A 21,251-nucleotide genomic window follows, 5' to 3' on the forward strand; every position below is an offset into this window, starting at 1 on the left:
GTCAAGTTGATCGACTGACTACTAAACTTCGTCAAGTTGATTGATTGACTACTAAACTTTCTATTCAATTTCATAATATATTAATCAAGTTGATCAATCACTACTCAACTCTGTTCGATTTCTCATTCAATCAGTCAAGTTGAGCAATTGACTGATACACTTTCTTTTAGATTTTTAATCCATCAAATTCGGTTTATTACTCAAATAGCCGAATGGAGCTGTCGATTGATCAAATTTTTTTTCAATTTCAGTCGAGCGATCGAGTTGAAAAAGATACTCCCAACTTTCTTTTTAATTTCTCAGTCAAGCAATTGAGTTGGTGAGTGCGTTATGACAGATCTGAATCCTTTAATGAGTGATGATTAATGAGCTTGTGATAAAATATTCAAGGTGTGTCAATTTCAGAGACCTACTACTATCTATTTAGGCTATGAAAAAAATCCATGTCTAAGGAGTAAGGACAGATCTGAGTCCTTTAATGAGTAATGATTAATGAGTTCGTGGTAAAATATTTTAAGGTGTCTCAATTACAAAGACCTGCTACTATCTATTTAGGCTATGAAAAAAAAAATCCATGTCTAAGGGCATGGATGATGATTATACTCATGAGCCAAGAACTCAAAGAGTGTAATGATTTGATGAAGTGTTTTTTAGGAATAGAATTATGTATATTTTTATTATGAGAATGTGTCATTATATAAATAGCTAGCTAGCCTAGCTAGAATGTTAGATAATATGCCTATGTATCATATTCACCTCTTATGATGGTGCCTCCTATTGAATGGAAAAATAGGTTTGACATACTTTTTATTTTAATTGTAAATCTTTTTGATATATACATAAGGTATACTCCAGATAATTTAAAATTTTAAATCTAAGTAATTTGACTATGTATCATAGTAAATACTAAATATGAAAATTGAGTATGTAGTTTGGATATTTTGTATTCGAGAATTTTTGTCTATATGGTTTAATAATTTGGCCCAAAAAAATCAAAATACCTCTCCTATATTATTGAATTAATCTCCTTGTGCATTTGAAAAATTAACTCAATAAAATACCTCAAAATTTTTTGCATTTTGCATATCACAAAATTAACCAAAATATTACCTCAAATTAAATCACATTCTTACATTTCACCATAAACATGATCTACAACTCAATGTTAACTGAATTAAATACATTGTATCTCACAATATCAATTACATACAAATTTTAGTTCATTAAACAGTTACACAACCAACCACTATTGACATTTTTAAGTTCCAACAAGTTCAACCGCTACAAGTTCAGAATTAAGAATTATAAGTTTTGTCAAATGCCAATTAAGAGATGATAAACATAATTCCACTTCCACATAAATCACATTGAAGACTAAAGAATAAAGATCAGATTGCAATCTTGCATGACGTGGCCACATGGGATTTTGCTTTGTCCTTGATTTCTTATGTAGTTGTGCTTGTCCCTAATGACCCAGAAGTAAAAATTTATTATTTATAATCTGAGAATGATAATTAATAAATAAATGCACTTCTAAATAAAATTAAATATTTAAAATATACCATTGATTATTATCTAATTTATCTATGCATCGATGTGGCCAAAGAAGACGAGTCTATATAATTTTGAGAATTTTGACAAAAAAAAAATGATGACATGCAAGTCAAATAAATTAATATTTTAAAAGTTTATCATTATAAATAAAAATTTAATTATATTTTTTTTAAAAAAAAGAAAAAGCTTATCGACATCCTCTATTTTTTTTTTAATATTGATTAGCTTCAAACTTAATGAAAGTGGATTCTAAAGTAACAATTGATATTGAAATGGATAACATACCACGAGCAATCTAAACAAGGATAAAAAATATTATAACAAATTTGAATTTTCATAGTGCGTAATTATTTTATCTATAGCGTGCATCTCATGTTGTAGATATATGATAATGTTTTTTCCGTCATCCCAAAATATAGTAAGTATCTCAATACAACTCAATTATTTCATTAAGATATTTGTCTTATTTTAACATATTGTCAATAAAAAAACTTATGCATTTTGTTTTATATAATTCATGTGGATTGGTTGTCCTTTCAAATCCATTTGACTCATATGATTTAGCACATTGTTATTGTCACTTAATTCTGGAATAGGTGAAACTTTCGAGGAGTACCTTGAGATTCTATTATTTCCTTAAAATTATTGTACAAAGAAAATAAATATCCTTTATTATCTTTATTGCTCTTGTACTCTTTTCATCTTCATATAATTCAATCAACATAAATTTTATGAAATTTAAGCACCACTGCAATGTAAAGCAAGTTATTCATCTTCTTAAGATCTCAATACTTGTTAAATTTATTTTTCATTCTAATCCTCATTGAATACACATCTAGATCCTTACTTTCTTTTCACTCCTTTAATATGGTCTGAACACAACTAATTTTTTATGCAAAAGTATTGGAAGTGACAAAAAAGATCCTGAAACGGTTAATGGTAGCTCATAAAACCTGCAATAATGATGCAAAAAAGCCTAATATTATTTTAATTTGCACTTGTTGACTTTCAATCAAAAGTCTTCAATTCTCTTAAGTTTACCATCTAATTCAAGTATCACCTCCATTATCATTCAAAATAACATGCTAATTTATATATTAAAGATCTAATTTATAACATGAATCTTGTTCATTTAACCTATCAAAAGTTTTTTTTTCAAAATTTTGAGCAACATTCTACATCAAGAAACTAGAGGAGAGTTGTCTTGAATCGAGAGCTTTAAGTACATAAAATCTTTTTTATAAAAGGATGGAAGGATTGAGAAAGATTTCTTATATAGAATACAAGTAAGATGATTAAAATGAATGAGAGCATGGGGCGTTTTATGTGATTGTAAAGTACTTCTAAACTTAAAAGAAAGTTATATTAAATAGCGGTTAGACATTCTATGTTATATAAGTTGAATGTTGGGCTATGACTCGAATATATGAGTAAAAGATGAGAGTTACAGAGATGAGGAGTTAAGATGGATGTGTGGACATATGAGGATGGACATGAAAAAATAATGAAGCCATTAATTAGAGAGAAAGTCAGGATTGCATATATTAAGAGACAAATCCTAAGAGACTCATTTAAGATGATGTAAACATGTACTTAGACTATTGGTGCAAGATGCACCATACGATCAAACTAAGTTTTGATGATGGTAAATGGTTAAAAGTTAAGTATGTTTGAGGTTTTGACGTGCTTATTAAGTGTTCAAGGAAGTCCTAGTTGAGGTTAGGTAAGAAATTCCTGGTCGGTAGGACTAAATAAGGAAGTCCTGATCAGTGGGACTTAATAGGATATCTTGGTGGATTGAGGACATCGGGCAAGAAGTCCAAGGGGGCGACTGTATGGATCTTTGACGATAAACAAATTAAAAACATAGCAAAATTGATGTAGGGATCTTTTGCATAAAATAACACATAAACGCAGCCGAAAAATGATCCCTCCAGAGATCTAAGCGAATATAGTATACACATTTTCTACTCTATCAAAATAGAATAGTTATCTTTCCTGTGTGAATGATACAATCCTGATAGCAACTTTGATTCGATAGATCTCAGCATGATTAGAATGGTCGTGCCTCTACAGTATCCACATAAGCACACATCCCTATGAATCATCTCACGAACACTAGAATTGGAGAATCTTGTTGGGTTTTTCGGGCCGCAAAAACCGCTTTTTGCGTTGTGAAAACCTCGAATCTCATGCCATCAGATCCGTGCGAAGTTATAAAATTTCGTAAAAACTTCGTGTACATGTTTTCTAGCCTAGATCTACACTAGATCTACAAGAAGAGACTTATACCTTTGTAGCGAAGCCCTTCGCGTATCCCGCTCGTCCAAGGTTCGCAAGATCTCAAGGTTGTCAAGTGTACAACCCTCTATGCGTATCCACATGAACAAATCGATGGAGAGAACCTCTAAAGATATGGTATCAACCTTAGAGGATCAGCAATGGTGGATGAGAGGGAGAGAAGAAACAAGGAAGAAGATGGAAGTTACACCAAGCACATCAAATGCTCACATAAAGTGGCCGGCCACTTCAAGAGGGGATTTTATCTCCATGGGATACCAAGAGTCACAACTCTTGGTCTCCCTAATGAGGTGGCACACACATGTGCTAGCCTTGATGATGTGGAATATCATCATTGGCCCACTTAATGCCAACTCACAAATGAGGTGGCAATGGTCAAATCAAACTTGACCTTTCATCTTCCTCTCAAGTCAAGTCAAACTTGACCACTTCTCTCCCATGGTTGATCAAATCTAACCATTGGTTCAAGTCAATTTTAATTTAATGAATCTCTATTCATTGAATTAAATTGCCCCAATGAGTCTAAATCCAAATTAGACTCATTTAACACATGAACCAAATTGAGTCCAACTCAATTAGTTTACTTTGGATTACTCTTAATCCAATTTGGTTCATCATATGAACCCAATCCTCTAGGTACATCAAATGAACCTAATCTCCATCTAATTACCCTTTGTGTGTGACCCTATAGGTTCTTGTAACGTTGGCAATGCTACTAAACTCATTTAGAAGCATAAGTAATGAGCGGTATCTAGCAACACATCATTACTACCCAAGTTACAAGAATGTTGAGATCCAACATCACCTTGTTGTTGATGCGGGAAGCATCCGACGATCGAACTCGTGTTTTGATAATGGAAAAGGATTCAAAGTTAAGGTGTTGTGTGATCTATCAAGTCTGCTTGAGTATTTCTGGAGAGTCCTAGCTGCGGTTAGGCAAAGAGAAAACCCTAGGGGGTGGTACCCTAGGTCATAGGGGGTGGTAACCCTATGCAGAAAGTCTTGGCAGGACGATGGCTTCAGGCAAAAGTCCTAGGGGGTGGTAAACCTAGGTGGAAAGTGTTGGGAGATCGGTGGCCGGCTTGAAGAGGGGTTGGATAGACGGTGCCCCCAAATCGATCACTTTCTACGTATTTGTTAGTTGCGCAGCGGAATACAAATAATACAAGCACAAATACGAAAGCTAAATACAAATACAAAGAACAAGAAAGAGCAAGCAAACCAACACACGCCGATTTACGTGGTTCGGAGATAAAGCTCCTACTCCACGGCTGTCCGTAAGGTGGACGATCCCTATCCGTCGGTGGATTACTCCCCGGAAGACCTCCGGCTAGCTCAAACCTCCTTGTGGGTGGAGAAACCTCACCACAAACTCACCAAGACCTCTTGGACACAAGGGAAACTCTTGAGCACTTGTAGACTACTAATTAGACCTTAACCAAGTCTAATTTCGTCAGAGATAACCAAGCTTCCAAGCCTTGGTTATATAGGCCGCGGGTTGAAAACCCCGCCTACCAGTCGACTGACAAAACATGCAGTCGACTGCCCTCAGTGGAAATTCGACCGTTACATCCCAATGACTCGATTCCACACTGCCAGTCGACTGCTACAGTACTGCTACAGTACTGCTACAGTAAAACCCTAAAACTAGGATTTTACTTCGAGTACAATCTCTCATGCACTCGTACCCTCACCCTTACGACTCATTTGACACTTCATTTGCAGCTTTGACCTCTTGCCTTCAAGCCTACTTCCTTTGGCTCTCGTCCCTCGGATGCATTCAAGCCCGCGGCTCGTCCCCAATGCCATCCTTCATGTACTTCCCTCGGCCCTTGTCCTCGCTGCCTTGTCCACGGTCCCTCGGATGCTCCATCCTTCACCGGACCCGAAGCCATCAACCTGAGTCACATGTGTATCCTGCAGTCCTGCACAACTCAAGTACACATATCAAATACAAGGGTGAACCTAACTTAAACCCTTTGCCCAAACACCAAAACACATGGTCCCGCGGACCATTGGGATTGCTCCAACAATCTCCCCCTTTTTGGTGTTTGGCAATACGTTTAAGTTAGGGAAAACATATAGCAAATAAACATGCTAAAACAAATGGACTTACGTTGCCAAGGCTATACACTTGGAATTACATCGCCGAATGGACTTACGTTACCAAAGCTACACACTTGGACTTATACTGCCGAATGGACTTACGATGCCAAGGCTACACACTTGGATTTACAACGCCGAATGGACTTACGTTGCCAAGGCTACACACTTGGCAACCGCCGAATGGACTTACGTTGCCAAGGCTACACACTTGGCAACCGCCGAATGGACTTACGTTGCCAAGGCTACACACTTGGCAACCACCGTAACAATGCACAGGGCTTTTTAAGAACCTATCCCAAGGCTCCCCCTACACCTAAGCTCCCATTGAGCTAGGATTTTCCACATAAGGCTTTTTAAGGACCTATCCCAAGGCTCCCCCTTTACCTACGCTCTCCATTGAGCTAGGATTTTTCCACAGGGCTTTTTAAGAACCTACAAGGCTCCCCCTACGCAAAGGCACTAGGTTTCCCAACTAAACCTTACTTCTCTCTCTTTGCCTAACACCCAAAAAGTTCTCCAACAATATCCCAATTGTTGAAAACTTATCATCTAAATTGACCTAAACTCATATATTAATCCCCCATGGATTTCATACACTTGTATGAGTTGACTTGGTTAAAATCTAGTGCTGAAAATAATTTCAGACTGGTATCAGTCGACTGCAAGAAGTACCAGTCAACTGGTCGCTACTGGTTGAGCGAACAGAATGCTTCTGTTTCTAGCCAGTTGACTGCAACTTTTAGCAGTCGACTGGTGCAGTCGACTGCTAAAACTAGCAGTCGATTGGCACAGTTTTTCAGCCTTTTTCAGCATTTCTGACCCACTTTCAGAAATGCACCAGAAATTCCCTAGACCTCCAAAAATTCCAAAATTTTGTGGAGAGGTCTATTGTCCCCTTGTATACCTGGGAAAAATACATTACAAAATGTATCTATCACAAATCCCAAGATTGATACAATATCCAAAACTAGCTAAATGGTTCAATTGAACCTTGACCTAAAGTCTTAGTTTTGGCTTCCTCTTGATGTATTTGCCCATACCAACCCACAATGCATCCCTAGCATTGGTTTATATGGCATCTATACATCTAAAATCAATTATCATGCAATATGATCCCAATGTCATATTTCCTTGCATGAAATATAACCCAATTATGCCAAAACCCTAGGGTTGAGACTCTAGTCCGTCTCCAAACCATTTGGCACACTCCATGACTCCTCTAGACTCCCAAGTAAAATCCACCTGAGATCCATTGGCCATGGGTCCCAAATTGATTCTTTGAGCTCCCCCTAGAGCTCTTAACCTTAGCCACCTCCCTTGGTGACTCATCTATTGTGACCAAACCACAATGATGTCCCTTAGAAGATCTCCTTATCTTCTTGACCTTGGACACATCATCCTTGCCATAGTCATATGCAACCCTAGCATATTTATTTTTGGCCTTGGATGACTCTCCCTTGCCCTTATCATGTGTCACTCTAGCACATGGTCTCCTTTTAACCTTGAAGGGATTAGATCGGTATCCCAAACCCGATCTATCATTGTTGGGTCTTTGGCTCCCCAACACCATATTCAATCCCTTAGATCCAATAGTAAATCTCTTAAGGAATTTTTCCAAACCATCAAGCTTTGCCTTCAAAGCTTGATTCACCCTTTCTAGGTTCCTAAACCTAGAATCAACATGTCCACCTTGGACATTCCTAGACCTACCCTTTCTAGGCATATGTCTCCCCTTCTTGGGATTAATGCCTTGGGTCTCCCTAGGTCTATTGTTTCTAGATTTTTCATGCATAGATTTCCTAGGGTTTTGATCTACATTAACCCTATTCCTATCATGATATCTAAATCCAAAATTTTGCATGGGTAAATAATAACAATTATTCCTAGCATGCATGGAGGAATTTAAATTTGATTTCAAATTTAAATTTGGGTTTACCTTACCCTTTAGCATTGGAGCTCCCCCTTGACATGAGCCTCCATTCTTCCTCCACTTCTTCTCCTCCTTCTTCAAATATGCCAACTTTTTGATCTCTTTCTTCCTTGGGCATTTGGTGTGGTAATGACCCCGCTCACCACACGTGAAGCACACTATGTGCTTTTTCTCCTTCTTCTTCCTACAACTCAAATTAGATTCAAAATGAATTGAATTGAGTTTAGGAGCTACCTTCTTCTTACCCATAGGACATCTACTCTTGTAGTGCCCCTTCTCATTGCACCCGAAGAAAGTGATATGGTCCTTTGACTTCACTTCGGTGGAGGTGCATGCTAGGTTGACCACTTCCAAGACCTCTTCTTCATCCTCTTCACTTGTCTTGGATTCTTCTTCAATTCTTGAGGATGTTGATGATGACGCATCTTCCTCATCCACACTTGTGGATGGCCTTTCTTCATCCTTCTTCTCCTCGGATGTTGAGTGCTCGTCACCTTCCGGTTGCTCCTCCTCTACTCGAGCTTCTTCATCTGTTTCTTCGGATTTTTCTTCTTCTTGTGTAGGCAAAGGTTCTTCCCATTGAACCTTCTTTATCTTGCTCCACAAATCATGAGCATTCTCGTATTTTCCTACACAACTCATCACGTCATTAGGCACAATATCAATCAAAATGGATATCACCTTATCATTTGCCTTTGATAGTGTGGTTTGCTCCTCCATCCAATGTCGTGATCGAAGCTTCTTCCCTTTCTTGTCTTTAGGAACTTCAAACGGCTCTTTGACCACCATCATGGTGTCCCAATCTGTGTTGAAGAAGACCTCCATCTTCATCATCCAATAAGTGATGTCCCATAAGCCTCTACCTTCAAGCTTTGGCAGTTCAATTAAGCCGGTCATCTTTGCTTCCTTGGCGGTTAGTCCAATGGAGAGCGGCCTCGCTCTGATACCACTTGTTGGGAGATCGGTGGCTGGCTTGAAGGGGGGTTAGATAGACAGTGCCCCCAAATCTATCGCTTTCTACGTATTTATTAGTTGCGCAGCGGAATACAAATAATACAAGCACAAATATGAAAGCTAAATACAAATACAAAGAACAAGAAAGAGCAAGCAAACCAACACACGCCGATTTACGTGGTTCGGAGATAAAGCTCCTACTCCACGGTTGTCCGTAAGGTGGACGATCCCTATCCGTCGGTGGATTACTCCCCGGAAGACCTCCGGCTAGCTCAAACCTCCTTGTGGGTGGAGAAACCTCACCACAAACTCACCAAGACCTCTTGGACACAAGGGAAACTCTTGAGCACTTGTAGACTACTAATTAGACCTTAACCAAGTCTAATTTCGTCAGAGATAACCAAGCTTCCAAGCCTTGGTTATATAGGCCACGGGTTGAAAACCCCGCTTACCAGTCGACTGCCAAAACATGCAGTCGACTGTCCTCAGTGGAAATTCGACCGTTACATCCCAACGGCTCGATTCCATACGAACAGAGACATTCTAGTACTGCTAAAGTACTGCTACAGTAAAACCCTAAAACTAGGATTTTACTTCGAGTGCAATCTCTCATGCACTCATACCCTCACCCTTACGACTCATTTAACACTTCATTTGCAGCTTTGACCTCTTGCCTTCAAACCTATTTCCTTTGGCTCTCGTCCCTCGGATGCATTCAAGCCCGCGGCTCGTCACCAATGCCATCCTTCGCGTATGCCTCGAAGTCGCTTCCCTCGGCCCTTGTCCTCGCTGCCTTATCCACGGTCCCTCGGATGCTCCATCCTTCACCGGACCCGAAGCCATCAACTTGAGTCACATGTGTATCTTGTAGTCCTGCACAACTCAAGTACACATATCAAATACAAGGGTGAACCTAACTTAAACCCTTTGCCCAAACACCAAAACACATGGTCCCGCGGACCATTGGGATTGCTCCAACAGAAAGTCCTGGTGTCGCGAACCAGGTGAAAGACTGGACTATCCGGGAAGCGGATGTCCAGCAGAAAGTCCGTAAGCGTCGAGTGCTCAGCAAAAGTCTAGTCGATCTGGAGGATTGCACTGGCAACAGGTAAATCTCCTGAGTGGAGTAGGTGAGGAGCGTTCCCCGTAGAGGGAACAGTAGGCGTCGGGTCGACCTAGGGTTTCCGGACGGAAATCCGAAATCAGACCCGGATAGTCTGATGACTATCGATAATATTTTGTTACCTTATTTATGACTTTATGTGCTAACTTTGTGTTGCAGGATATTGGTTGGGACTAACATGTCTTGCAGGTACAAAATAATAATGTCTTCCCTCGGATGAACAGTGTCCGAGGTGCCTCCATGGAGCTTGGAGGCGCCTCGGGTGCAAAGCTGGAGCTGGCTGCGAAGCAGATGAACTTCGACCAGTTCAAGCTTGATCCACGCGGGAGACTCGGCAGCATGGAGGCGCCTTGAATAGCCTTCATGGCGCCTTGAACACCCTTTATAAGGGGGTTTCGAGCAGCACCTTGAACCATCAACTTCCAGGCTTCCTTTCTTCAATGTGCCACTAACAAGATCATTCCGAAGTGCTGCTGCAACATTCCGACGTCCCGGAGCTTCGTAACTTGTGGTTTCTATACTGTTGTCGGTATAACCGTGTTTCTTTTTATTGTACTTATTTGCAATACTTGTACTCTATTTGAACTTATAGTTGTTGCCCATGGAAAGTGATCAAGGATCGCGGGCCTTCGAGTAGGAGTCACCATAGGCTCTGAACGAAGTAAATTCCCCGGTGTTTGTGTGTTTGTTTTTATTCCGCTGCGTTTTAACTCCGATAGTTTTACGATTTGAAAAATGAAATAGCCACGAGCGCTATTCACCCCCCCTCTAGCGCTTTCTCGATCCAACAATTAGTATCTGAGTGGGGTCGTTTTGAATTGGTGCAACCACCATTTAAAACAATTTTTTCGTGGTAATTTCAGATTTTCGGAGTCAATTAGAATTTAGCTTTATAGCTATATTCTAAATATTTGTCTCGAATCGGTTTTTGCTCGAGGTTGGTGCAACACCACCCGAGTTCGTGTTCTATTATTAAATACTTCCCGCACTACTAATCCAGGACCAAGTCCAGGAATTTTCTTGTTATTTATTTTCTTCGTAGTTAATCTAAAATGGCCCAACAAGAGGGTTATAGTACCACTCGTTCACCGCTCTTCTCCGGCGAAGACTTCGACTACTGGAAAGGCCGAATGGAGTCGTACCTATGAACCGAGTTCGATGTCTAGATGATCACCATGACCGGGCTCGAAATACCAACTGACAAAGCCGGCATGCCACTACCGTACGAGAACTGGGATGCGAACCTTATCAAAAAGGTAGAAGCAGACGCAAAAGCAACGTATACACTTCAATGCGGCTTAACGAATAAGGAGCTGAATCGTGCCGACCCATTCTCAAGCGCCAAGGAGCTGTGGGAGAATCTGATTCAGTTACACGAAGGTAACCAAGTAAGCATAATGTAATAGATGATTTATTTGATTTAGATGAACAGTATGATATTACTTCAGCCGAGGAAGGTATTACGTTGGTTGCAGGTATAAGCAAGTCAGAGGAAGCTAGAAAGAAACAAATGTTGAAGGCAACATGGTTCGAGTCTTCAGACGAATCCAAGACTGACGAAGAAGAACCGGCAAGCTTCCTCGCACTACCGGTACTAGCATCTGTGGCGGAAACTGAGTCCGAATACGAGACAGATACCGAGAGTGAATCCGGATCTGAGTTCGAGAAAAGCCACGGATCCATATCCGTTTCCGAGGGACCCAAACCCACTGTAAGTTCTTTAATTTCTAGTATTAACTTAGATGATACGGAAAACTTAATTCCTTACTTATTAAAGAAATTGGCTAAATCCAACGTCCGGGTCAAGTCACTCCAAAAGGAGGTAATAACCCTTAAGGAAATGACTGACTCGAGTTCTTTAAATTAGCCAGTTCAAATTGGAAGTTCAACTCAAGTTCAACAACTTGAGGAAGAAAATTTCAATTTGAAAACTCAAGTTAAAGAACTTAAAGACATATTGGAACGGTTCACGTTGGGTTCCAAGAATCTTGATTTGATTCTTGGAAAACAAAGAGCCGTTTACAATAAATCCGGACTTGGATTTAAGCGAAAACTAAAATATAAATCATATTTGTCAATTATAAATAGACAAAATAATAAATCAGTCCAAGCATGGGTCCCCAAGTCCAAATTGATTAATCAAGTTAGACTTGGTCAATATTGGGTCCCGAAGGATCAAATACACTACCTCGATAGATCATATCGAGACTATGATCCAGGAGGAGGAAAAAGAAAAACGATCTTAATAAAACAAAATTCAAAATTCAAAATCAAATTAAAAATTTGAAATTAAATTTTAAATTCAAAATTCAAAAATCAAAATCAAATTACAAAATTCGAAATTAAAATATCAATTCAAAATTCAAAAATCAAAATCAAATTCGAAATTAAATTCAAAATTCAAATAAAATATAGATGGAGGATCCAGAATAGCTGACACCCCCAACTGAACTACCCGACAAGGTAACTGAACTTAATCTACCCGAAATGGGTAAAATAAGAGTAGATTACCCGGTAGGGTAATTAAGGTTAGATTAAAACGGGCTAGGTTTAACTTGACCCACAGTACTGGTGAAATTTTTGGATGATAGTACGTTAGGGAAGCTTGGGCATCCCATGTCTAGGAAGATATGGCTTTGACCTGGTGCATTTGGCCAAGTGGAACTGACCGAAGCTACCCTTAAATGGATCCTAAGTAGTTAGACCAAGGTTTAGTATTAAGTTCAATGGGTAGGACTATTTGGGAAACCTCGAAGGCATTGTTACTTTAATGAGTTCCTTGTGACTCACCATAGCCCAGAAGTTTATTCAAAGAATGCTTACTTGTTGAACCCAAAGCTAAACCTGAATCTAACACAAAGTTAAAACCAGACCCTAAAATTCAACAATAATTCATCTCACAACAATTATAGGGTTCCCTGATTGAAAATTTAGATCGGGTGAGATGACTAAGTATTTAAAATTCTTTTCAAAATTATTTAACTTTAAAATCTTTTCAAAATTAACTTAAATTCTTTTCAAAATTTAATTAACTTTAAAATCTTTTCAAAATTAACTTAAATTATTTTCAAAATTAATTAACTTAAATTATTTTCAAAATTTAATTAACTTGAATTATTTTCAAAATTAATTAACTTAAATTAAATGATTTTAAAACTTAATTTCAAAATGATTTTAAAACTTAATTTCAAAAAGATTTTAAAACTTAATTTCAAAATGATTTTAAAACGTAATTTCAAAATGATTTTAAAACTTAATTTCAAAAAGATTTTAAAACTTAATTTCAAAATTATTTTAAAACGTAATTTCAAAATGATTTTAAAACTTAATTTCAAAATGATTTTAAAACTTAATTTCAAAATGAATTTAAAACTTAATTTCAAAATTATTTTAAAACGTAATTTCTAAATGATTTTAAAACTTAATTTCAAAATGATTTTAAAACTTAATTTCAAAATTAATTTAAAATTTAATTTCAAAATGATTTTAAAACTTAATTTCAAAATGATTTTAAAACTTAATTTCAAAATTATTTTAAAACGTAATTTCAAAATGATTTTAAAACTTGATTTCAAAATGAATTTAAAAGTTAATTTCAAAATGATTTTAAAACTTAATTTCAAAATGAATTTAAAAGTTAATTTCAAAATGATTTTAAAACTTAATTTCAAAATGATTTTAAAACTTAATTTCAAAATTATTTTAAAACGTAATTTCAAATTATTTTAAAACTTAATTTCAAAATGATTTAAAACTTAATTTCAAAATGATTTTAAAACGTAATTTCAAAATCTTTTTAAATATTAGAAAATCATTTTAAATCGTTTAAAACTTATTAAAATTAATTAACTTATTTTTCAAATATAATTTAATTAAAATTATTTTTCACAAATTAACTTAAAATTATTCTTGTCAAAATTTAATTAACCTAAATTATGTGAAATATGTGTTGACTTAAAACTAATTCAACCTAATTAAAAAAAAAAATTAATGGACACGTGGCGCATGAATGAAGGTGCCTCCCTCACGAGGGAGGAACCCTTTAAGGTGCCCTCAAAAGCGCCCTAAAGAGCCCTTAAAGGCGCCTTAACCCTTCCCTTTTGCCACGAACAGAAGCATTTTCTTCTGATTCGTGTTCTGCCGAAACACAACTTCATCCGATTCCTCCAAACCAAGGCGCCTTCTACCCATCTCTTCCCCCTTCATTCCTAGCTATGCCTCCAAGGTATAATCTAAACTCTTCTTAATCATCTATTTCCTAAATTCTTTGCTAGTTTTGCTATTTTTTCTTGTATAATGTCAACAATAGGAAGCGTCGTATTGTGGATTCCACACCAGCTAGGGCCCCTTCCACGGACCCTAGATTCCCCTCGGAACAGCATAGGATAGATTTCGCTAGGTTCACCTTTGAGTCTATTAAACCTAGATATGTTGGTAGGGAATTTTTGTCCCAATACTGTCAACCCACAATCCAGATGATAAACTACTATCATCTAGATAAACTGGTTGACTGTACCACTACAGTCAACCAAGATCTATGTGCCCAGTTCTATCACAACCTTGAAAAGGTTGATGATAGTACTATTCCACCAGAGTTGGTGGTACTGACCTTCAGTTTACTCCCTCCCTACTTCGCACTAGCCTAGAGCTTAGGGAGTCCCAGTGTACATTCTTATGTTACCCGAGTAGGAACCTACCCTTTGGTGATCCCTATTCCCACATTACCTTAGATGACATCTACATGCATTTCTTTGGGGAAGAGAGACCCTTGGGCCTGACCGAGTTCAGATCCACTCTTCTTCGTGTTCAGGATTATGCTATGTACAGAGTCCTGACAGCTTGCATATTACCCATCTCATCTCGAGACGTCTCAAAGATGCGACCGCCCCACTCGTTCTTTCTGTACGCCCTCAGCCAGCGCCTAGATATAGACATAGCCCTCCATATGTTTCATAACATTGTTCTTGCATCTAGTACAGTTACATCTGGAGTGGTTCATATGCCTTACTGCCATATCCTGACCTAGATATTCTCCAGCTCTAGGATAGACATCACTAAAGGGGTACTCATCCTGCTTACCATTTATGATGAGTTCGGTCAGCGTAGCCTTAGATTAGCGGGGGCAGAGGTCACTGCCGAGGGGATTTTGGCCTGGAAGGGCCGACCACCACCAGTTGCTGCCCCTGGTGCTCCAGAGGTCGTGGACGTACTAGATGCGGATGAGGAGTGGCCCGATTTCCTGGCAGAGGACTTTTTTATAGATCCTTCCACCTCTGCCGGACCCTCCACATCAGCCGAGCCTTCATCTTCGGCACCACTCTCTGTCGAGGACAGACTCACTCGACTCAAGATCCAGTCCACTCAGACGCGACGAGCTGTGCTAGATAGCCATCGCTTCCTTCGATCTATGCGATCCGAGATGGCTGCTAGTTTTGCATCTCTCCGAGGTGAGATTCAGCGTCAGGGACAGCCTCAGCCGCCACCCAAGCAGGCTCTAGCTGATCCTCCAGCTGACGATCCACCGGCTTGATTCCATCTTTTAGACTATCTGGACATGTCATTCACTTCTTGGATCTGCCTATCTTACTCAGATTTTGGATTGTATCTTGGAGTTGGTCATCTGATGTTTAGCTACCTTATATTTAATTGAGTACTTATGTGTTATGTTTTTTTGTGAGCATAAGTTCAAAAAATAACTTTTAAATTGGTTTTTAAAATTTCTAGGAAAAATACATTACTTGCAAAGAGCTTAGCTAAAGGTTAGACAGTTGGTAAAGGATACTCAGTTTTCTGGTTAAACATGTTTGATTTTTAGGGCTCTGATACCTCTTAAAGTCAATCTATTGAACTTGACTAATGCTTGGACTTAAGGACAAACTGACTTTGAATAAATAACCTAAACTAGATTTTTAGCTACTCTACTCCCTCCTTGTCCTAAAATTTAATAAGTATTGTTTAAAATTAAGCTTTTTTTTAACCTAAGCTATAGCTTTCAAAATCCAATACTTGCAAAGAGCTAAGCTAAGCACCAATCTTCATTTTCAAAAACTTAGCTCACTTTGAAATCTAACTTTGTAAATTCTTGCTTTCCTGAGTAAAGCACAATTTTGTAAAATTCAACTCAAAAATTAAAAAACGACTTCAAAAATATTTTCTCCAACAAATTTTCAAAGTCTAAACAAGTACTTCTCTATGTATAGTTTTACTAGCTTTTCAAAACCTATCAAAAGGTTCCACCCTCTAGTAGTTTTATAATTTTAACTAAGTTTCCAAAGAGCTAACATCATCTTTTCACTTAGCTAATAATTAGAAATGACAATTATAAACTATTACGTGTTTTCAAAATCTTGTTAAATCAAATAACTATTTTTGCTTATTTTTGATATATGGCAAAGGGGGAGAGTAGCAAATTCAAATAATTGTAAAATTCAAATTTAAAATAATGAATATTAAAGGGGGAGTAACAGTTAAGGGGGAGCCTTTACTTGGTGCTATACTTTAAATTCATAGAGTTTACTTTAGCAAATTTGCTAAGCTTGCTTTAAATGCGTTCATCTATTCATTTTTTTTATCTGTTTACTTAACTTTGAATTTGAGTTGGCATAATAAAAAGGGGGAGATTGTTGATGCGGGAAGCATCCGACGATCGAACTCGTATTTTGATAAAGGCAAAGGATTCAAAGTTAAGGTGTTGTGTGATCTAACAAGTCTGCTTGAGTATTTCAGGAAAGTCCTATCTGCGGTTAGGCAAAGGGAAAACCCTAGGGGGTGGTAACCCTAGGTCATAGGGGATGGTAACCCTATGCGGAAAGACTTGGCAGGTCGATGGCTTCAGGCAAAAGTCCTAGGGGGTGGTAACCCTAGGTGGAAAGTCCTGGTGTCGCGAACTAGGTGAAAGACTGGACTAGCCGGGAAGCGGATGTCCAGCAGAAAGTCCGGAAGCGTCGAGTGCTGAGCAAAAGTCCAGTCGATCTGGAGGATCGCACTAGCAACAGGTAAATCTCCTGAGTGGAGTAGGTGAGGACGCGTTCCCCGTAGAGGGAACAGTAGGCGTCGGGTCGACCTAGGGTTTCCGGACGAAAATTCGAAGTCAGACCCGGATAGTCTAATGACTATCGATAATATTTTGTTACCTTATTTATGACTTTATGTGCTAACTTTGTGTTGCAGGATATTGTTTGGGACTAACATGTCTTGCAGGTACAAAATAATAAAGTCTTCCTTCGGATGAATAGTCTCCGAGGCGCCTCCATGGAGCTTTGAAGGAGACATAAGGCGCCTTGGACGGCGCCTTGAATGGGGCATAAGGCGCCTTAAGCAGATGAACTTTGACCAGTTCAAGCTTGATCCATGCGGGAGAATCGGCAGCATGGAGGCGCCTTGAATAGCCTTCAAGGCGCCTTGAACACCCTTTATAAGGGGGTTTCGAGAAGCACCTTGAACCATCAACTTCCAGGCTTCCTTTCTTCAATGTGTCGCTAACAAGATCATTCCGAAGTGCTGCTGCAACATTCCGACGACCCAGAGCTCCGTAACTTGTGGTTTCTATACTGTTGTCGGTATAACCGTGTTTCTTTTTACTGTACTTATTTGCAATACTTGTACTCTATTCGAACTTATAGTTGTTGCCCACGGAAAGCGATCAAGGATCGCGGGTCTTCGAGTAGGAGTCACCTTAGGCTCCGAACGAAGTAAATTCCCCGGTGTTTGTGTGTTTGTTTTTATTTCGCTGCATTTTAACTCCGATAGTTTTGCGATTCGAAAAACGAAATAGCCGCGAGTGCTATTCACCCCCTCCCCTCTAGCGCTTTCTCGATCCAACACTTGTGACTACTAATTGACATCTCGAGTCCTTCTATCCTTGACATCTAGATTGATCAATGTGAGGCATAGACCGTGTCATCCTCTAATCAATCTAAATCTTGAATCCCAAGTAGACTCACTCAATCAAATGATCTCAACATCTCATATTGACTCATTTGGGCATGATCATGCACTTAGTGGTCTCACTCTATCAAGAATAATGATGTCACTCCCGTCATATAGGAGGGATAGATCCCATCTACATCACTCACATCCCTCCGCATAATTTGTTACATACACAGTAATCGCCTTTATAGTCCACCCGACGAAGCCAAAGTATGTAACTCCTTATGTAGGGAACCATAATGACTTCAGGTCCAAGGACTAATAGTCATATTAATAGCCACATGAGAAAGTATATGACACTCATATAACGATCCATGATATTTTCTCATGGCGGGCCATTCAGTATACATTCTCCAATGCATACCCATGTGTCAACTTGATTTCTCCATATCCATGACTTGTGAGATCAAGTCATCGAGTTGACCTACATGCTAGTCTCATCGCATTAACATTGCCCCTGAATGTTAATACTTGACTAGGAATGATTAAGAGTAGTGTTCCCTATATCATCTCACTATCGATTCAACCAATCGATTGATATAGGTAAGAACCTTCTACTCAAGGACGCTATTATACTTAGTTATTTGGTACCAATACAAGTAAGTATAATAAGCATAAATAAATGCCTTTATATATATAAGAATATGGTACAACGAGTCCCTACAATAATCATCAAATGATTGGCTCTAGGGCTCTAACTAACAATCTCCCACTAGCACTAGTGCCAATCAGTATAGGCTCTAAGGAATAATGACCTAATGTGACCATCATGCTTTCTCTGTGCCAAAGCCTTGGTCAAGGGATCTATGATGTTAGCCTTAGTGGGTACTTTGCAAATCTTCACATCTCCTCTGTCGATTATCTCTCGAATGAGATGGAAGCGCCGTAGTATGTGTTTGGTCCGCTGGTGTGAGCGAGGTTCCTTAGCCTGTGCTATTGCTCCATTGTTGTCACAATAGAGCTCTATGGGATCAGCCATGCTAGGAACCACCCCAAGTTCAGTAATGAACTTGCGGATCTAAACTGCCTCCTTTGCTGCTTCTGATGTAGCAATATACTCGGCCGCTGTTGTAGAATCAGCGACTGTGTCCTGCTTCGAACTCTTCCAGCTCACAACACCACGATTTATGCAAAACACGAACCCAGACTACGATCGATAATCATCCTGGTCAGTTTGGAAGCTAGCATCACTGTAACCCTTTACAGCTAGCTCATCATCGCCTCCATATATCAATAAATATTCTTTAATCCTTCTCAAGTACTTAAGAATATTCTTAACCGCTATCTAGTGAATTTCACTTGGATCTGACTGGTATCTGTTCGTCATGCTCAAAGAATACGAGACATTAGGACGAGTACATAGCATGACGTACATGATAGATCCTATAGCTGAAGCATAAGGGATCTGATCCATGCGGTCTCTCTCCTCTCTAGAAGACGGACCTTGAGTCTTCGATAGACTCACACCATGTGGCATCGACAGAAATCCTTCTTGGAGTTCTGCATGGCAAACCGTAGTAATATCTTGTCAATGTATGTACTCTGACATAGGCCAATCAATCTCTTAGGTTTATCTCTATAGATCTGTATGCCTAGAATGCGGGATGTTTCACCTAAGTCTTTCATTGAGAAACAAGTCCCTAGCCAAGTCTTGACAGACTGCAGCAAAGTGATGTCTTTCCCAATGAGTAGTATGTCATCCACATACAATATAAGGAAGATAACTGTATTTCCTACAACCTTCTTGTAGACACAAGGTTCATCTTCATTCTTGCTGAAATCAAACTATTTGATTGCATCATCGAATCGAAGATTCCAGCTCCGAGAAGCTTGCTTTAGTTCATAAATGGGCCTCTGCAGCTTGCATACTCTACTAGTATGCTGTGGATCTACAAAACCCTCAGGTTGTGTCATGTACACATCCTCGAGCAGGTTTCCATTCAGAAACATGGTTTTGACATCCATCTGCCAGATCTCATAATCGTGGTATGCCGCAATAACAAGCATGATCCGAATGGATTTAAACATCGCTACTGGAGAAAAGATTTCATCATAGTCAATACCATGAATTTACTTGAAACCTTTAGCTACCAAGCGACCCGTATAAATAAGTTCATCTATGTCAGTCTTTCGCTTAAAGATCCACTTACACCCAATGGGTTTGACCCCTTCAGGTGGATCAACCAAAGTCCATACTTGGTTAGTGTACATGGATTCCATCTCGAATCTCATGGCCTCTAGCCATTTCTCGGAATCTGGTCTCATCACAGCTTCCTGATAGGAGGTAGGCTCATCCATAATGAGCACAACGTCATCATGGTCAGACAAGAGAAATGAATACCTCTCAGGCTGACGACGTACCCTATCAGACCTGCGAAGAGGTAGGTCTACTTGAACTGGTTGTTGTTCCTCAACTCCTTGTGGAACAACATCATCCACAACACTTTGTGGTTCTAGTTCAACTTCCATCGAGGCTTCAGTGCTATGGTTCACATCTTGAACTTCTTCAAGATCGAACGTACTCCTACTAATCTTTCTAGAAACAAAATCCCTTTCTAGAAATACCCCAGTCTTAGCCACAACTATCTTATGTTGACTGGGAATGTAGAAGTAATATCCCTTCGTTTCCTTGGGATATCCAATAAAATAGCACTTATCGGATCTGGGTCCTAGTTTGTCCGAGACTTGACGTCGAACGTAAGCCTCACAACCCCAAATCCTCATAGAAGACACCTAGGCATCTCTCCCAGTCCATATCCTATATGGTGTCTTTATTACAGCCTTAGATGGAACTCGGTCGAGAATGAAGGCTGCTGTGTCTAAAGCATAGCCCCAAAAATACATGGGAAGATCTGTGTGACTCATCATAGACTGTACCATATCTAATAAGGTGTGATTCCTCCTTTCAGATACACCATTCCACTGTGGTGTTCCAGGAGGAGTGAGTTGGGATAGAATCCCACACTCAGCTAGATAGTCATGAAACTCATGTGTCACGCCCCGGAGGAGTCCCTGTCCGAAGAAATTTTGGCAGCATCTCCCCTGTATGGCGGACAATCTGAAACTTTCTACAATGCCCTCTGAGCCACATATACCTCGACCAACACAACAAACTGTAACAGTGATAATATGACTCAAAAATAACCCTACTCAACTACACCCATAAAGCTCAAAACATATTCCTACTCCACTACACTCATAAAGCTCAAATCCGACGATAAATTCAACTTACCTCTTCTGTCGTCCAGGTAGGCATGTAGTAAAACAAATCCAAATAAAAACTCATCGACAATGTCCATATAAGATCCAAGTGTATCAAAATAAAACAAGTCTCAACATATATAGTCTAGTAAA

This window comes from Zingiber officinale, chromosome 10B, assembly GCF_018446385.1.
Source record: "Zingiber officinale cultivar Zhangliang chromosome 10B, Zo_v1.1, whole genome shotgun sequence".
Classification (NCBI taxonomy): Eukaryota; Viridiplantae; Streptophyta; class Magnoliopsida; order Zingiberales; family Zingiberaceae; genus Zingiber; species Zingiber officinale.